This window comes from Aulonocara sp. 'chitande type north' Nkhata Bay, linkage group LG17 (genome assembly GCF_057382095.1).
Source record: "Aulonocara sp. 'chitande type north' Nkhata Bay isolate Kocher_YH1m ecotype deep benthic linkage group LG17, A_spYH_male_GT1.1, whole genome shotgun sequence".
Taxonomy (NCBI): Eukaryota; Metazoa; Chordata; class Actinopteri; order Cichliformes; family Cichlidae; genus Aulonocara; species Aulonocara sp. 'chitande type north' Nkhata Bay.
Genome location: NC_141360.1, coordinates 1,348,505 through 1,352,749, shown reverse-complemented (window position 1 = coordinate 1,352,749; position 4,245 = coordinate 1,348,505). Strand labels below are relative to the sequence as shown.

General features: G+C 37.3%; 1 long non-coding RNA gene across 2 annotated transcripts; it reads left to right on the top strand.

Annotated features, from left to right (window-relative positions):
• Positions 1-218: 218 nt before the first annotated feature.
• LOC147309397 (uncharacterized) lies at positions 219-4,245 on the top strand. 2 transcript variants are annotated; one of them, XR_015125694.1, is made up of 4 exons: positions 219-2,589; positions 2,926-3,170; positions 3,299-3,407; positions 3,516-4,245. It is a non-coding gene; the product is annotated as an uncharacterized LOC147309397 (long non-coding RNA). The 2 variants fall into 2 exon arrangements; XR_015125693.1 differs by having other exon boundaries at positions 2,926-3,407.

Genomic DNA, 4,245 nt, shown 5'->3' with positions numbered 1-4,245 from the left:
TTTGCTTGACTGAGTTGTGCGTTTTCTTGACTGAGTTGTGCGTTTTCTTGACTCAGTTGTGCGTTTTCTTGACTGAGTTGTGCGTTTGCTTGACTGAGTTGTGTGTTTTCTTGAGTGATTGTTCTGATATATTGACTGAATTCTATGAACGTTTCACTGAGTTGTATGTGTGCTTCCCTGAGTTCCTCTATCGTACGCTGCAGTGGGTCTAACTGATCACCGTTTCCCTGTGACATTTCTTTAAAGGTTTAAAGCTCAAAAGTGGAAAAAAAAGGTCATCTAAAAAGTAGGGGTGGGGGAAAAAATCGATACTGTGTAGTATCGTGATATTTTGTTTTCTAATAATGTATCGATACAGGGACGGCAGAAATCGATATTTTGTTACAAAAAAAAGTTTTTGTGGACTCTGACTTCAGAGCATGTTGATCCTTTTTCTGAGCAACAATCCTGACATTCCTTCACTGTCCAAATGTGTTTAACTTTTTTTTGGCAGCAATAAACACGACAGTTTACTTATTTTAATTTAAGACATGTTTTATTTTAATTAAGTTTAAAACTTTTTTATTTAATGTAAAATTATTTTTGTTTTAATTTACTTTCAAATTCTTCAGTTGCTGCAGGGGCTGCATAGTTTTCATATTGCATAGTTCAGAATAGTTATAATTGTACCAGATGGTTGCATTCAGTTCAGTGGGACTAGACTGTAATACAAACCGTTCAAGTTTGTCAACAATAAAACTGAAATGAGAGAAAGACTGAGTGTGAGACTTTGATATTAGATAAAATGAATATTGATCAAGTTTACCTTTATGTACAGAATCTGAATATCGCAAAATATTTTAAAAAATTGCAATAATATCGTATCGTGGGATGTATGGTGATTCCCACCTCTACTAAAAAGTATCTGTGACAGTGTATCTACAGATGTATTATGTAACAAATATTGTTTGTTTAATTTGTTGGCATTACTAAATTTGGCTCAATGCTTACATACATGTGTAAAAAGCAAATGTAGGAGCTGTTATATTAGCACTCGGTGTATTACTAACATAACCACATTAACATTACTGACACTCGCTGACTTTTAATAGTCATTCTATAAATGCTGTCCGTGTAAACGGTCTTACCTGTAAACACTGCATATCCACCGGATTCCAGCCAGAGTGGATTCTGGAGTCTTCCACGCTCCTGTTAGTGATCCTCCATCTGGATGGATGAGAACAACCTTCTGAACAATCTAGCAGGAGATGGCCCATATCTATGGGACTGATTTGTGCTAATAACGCCCATTGTATGGACTGATAACAGCCGAAGCGAGAAGGGTCTTGCTGCAGCCACTGTGGAGCTCCACAGTAACCGGATACACGTGACCTCCACAGTAGCCGGAAGCACGTGACCTCCACAGTAGCCGGAAACACGTGACCTCCACAGTAGCCGGAAGCACATGACCTCCACACTAGCCGTAAACATTCATGGATACCGTGGAAGTCTTGCAAGTTGATCACAAAGGTTGGTTAAGTCTTTCTTAAATAAATTTGCCGTTAGTGATTTCATAATTCTAGGAATCGTCTAGTTTTCTTACAATGATCACGTTGCCACTTATTTAGCGTTACAACAACATTCCTCCTTATTTGAATGTTTTTTCATCGTGCTCCATGGCAGAGAAACACACAGATATGCTTTTTCCTGGGCCTGGTTTCAGTAAGAGAGCTGGATTAACGGCTTCTGTGGGCGAGAAGAAGCAAAAACCACATTTTGCATTAGAGTATGATTTATTGTTGGCGTCAGAGATGCAAAATAACGAATACTTCAATACTGTACTTAAGTAGAATTTTCTGGTATCTTTACTGCTGTACTTTTTTGTGCCTACTGTATACTTCTTTATACTTCTACTTCTCACATTTTAGCACGCGTATCTGTACTTTGTAATCCGTACATTTGTAAATCAGCCCCCCGCACGCTGCTTTGGACGCAAGATTACTTCAAAATTTTGTACATAAATTATATTTTAAACCCTGTACTTCTTGCTTCGACTTGACTAAAAAGTCGAGTCGGTGCTTTTTAAACAGAGGTATCTAAACTGTAGTAAGGAACGTGTGCACTTGTGACACCTTTGGTTAGCGTCAACACTGTAAATTTCATCACAAACAGATTTATATATTTATCAATACTTCTATTCATTATTCTTTTCTGTACAGCTTTTTTATTGCCCAGATTTTAGTTAGCCTCTGTTCAATTGACTGTTATATGTCAATAGAAACATGTCTCACAAATTAAAGTGTCTTGTAAAATATTTGTGGGGTTTTTTTTCAAGGATTTTCTTCCCAAATCTATTACATGCCAACTGTAAATTGTTATTTCTGCTAAAACCTTAACTTAAATGTATATATGGTGTTTATCTGTTTCTCTCTCTGTTTTAGATGCACACATCAATCTGGAATTCGGGCTTAAAGCCAGAATTGCAGGAATGCAACACGTGTTGCAGAGGACTCTTTCACTGCCCTCTGTGCCCCACTTTCAGCCCTACTGTCAGGGCAAAGATTGAGGAGCATCTAAGTGTGCATATAAAAAATGCTTTGCCTTTCAAAGGTATGTTTGTATTAAATATACTTTATAGTTATAAATATGCACTTTTTTAAGCACTTCTGCAGTATCTTTGTTGACTTAAAAGTTGCTGTTGATATTGTACAGTTCAGTTTATTCATCTGCAACAAAAATAGTGTTTTTATAAAATATATTTTTATTTACTTTTCACCACTTTTCTTGACATAAGTTTTGTGATCCATACCATTTTGCTTTCATTATTGAGGTTGGCTTGGATGTTTTTGTTAACATGTACAATCTGATTGTTAGACAAATTGATTGCATTCTATACAACTACATTTAAATTACATCTGTTTGTTTGTTTGTTTTTTTCTCTTACAGATAAAATGATATGCCGGTGCAGGCTGCCTTGTAGGACAACAGGACACTTTCACTGCCCTGTCTGTAAGATTACAATCATACGGCGTGGGGATATGGCAAGGCATTTATTGTCTTGTCAGCATTCTTCAATGCCAAGTCAGCCACCATTATCAGGACTGCTCCCCGCTGAACTCTCCGAGGAGACCCGTATTCCTCCGGCAGTACTCTTCGAGGAGCCCCGTTTCCCCCCCAAGGTTTTGTCTTCGGTATCTGAACCATTTTCTGAGTCTTTGTTAGAACATTCATTGGCTCTACCCTCTGTGTTCAATAAAACTGCAGCTGATGGAAAGTCCATGAAAATGACATGCCCTCACTGTGGCCTTACTCTTCATAGCTCTGGCAAGCTATTTGCACACTGGAGAGAGGAAGCCAAAGCTGTGCTTGAAGGACAACACGTGCCCATTTTCAGACTGAAAAAGCGCAAGTTCCAGGAAGTCAGTCAGGTCAGTATTCACTTTAAACAGTAGTGTAATTACATGGTTAGTGAAATTTGAATAACTGTTCTGCAACAGAGAAATAACTATGTTTTCATCCCCATTTGCCTGACACAGGAGCCAGCAGTTGTTGAAGATCTGCGTCCTGCTGTGCAGTGGGTTGTCCAAAATAAGGCACTTTTCTGTGGACATGTAACAATGCCCAAATATGTGTCCTTAAATCAAGAGCAGAGGGTCTTAATAGACATGTCAGAGGAAGAAGACACTGGAGCAAGGGACTTGTTCCTCTTTGTTTTTCAGTTTGCAGAGGACATGGAGCTCTTTTTGAAAGCATGTGCTGATGAGCAGGGGCTAAGGGTCAGTGCTATGTTTGACATGTAATGGACAAATGAAGGCACTGGCTGTGTTTGTTTGTTTGTTTAATATGTTGTTGTTGTTTTGTTTTGTTTTGTTTTTTGCGTAGTACAAAATTCCAATTAAACTTATTTCAAAATGTTGTTCACTTTATTCTGTGTCCATACTTATAATAAAGGATTACAGTGTAACAGCATTAAATGTAAATGTAACAGCATTTTTTTTAAACTTGTAATTTCAAAATAAAAAGCTTATTGTTGATATTAACAGTAAAGAATTGCAATCAATAATATTTTTATACATTTTAAACATTAACACTCTGGGCTCTATCCTGGCCATCTGTGGACACTTCACTTATTCTTTTTTTTGACTACTGCACTGCAGTGGACCAAAAGAATGACACGGGTTTGATCTTAAGGATCTAATAGTTGTGTGTGTTGTGCATGACATTGCCACACAAATATGTATTTGCAAGATAGAGTAGAATAAATTA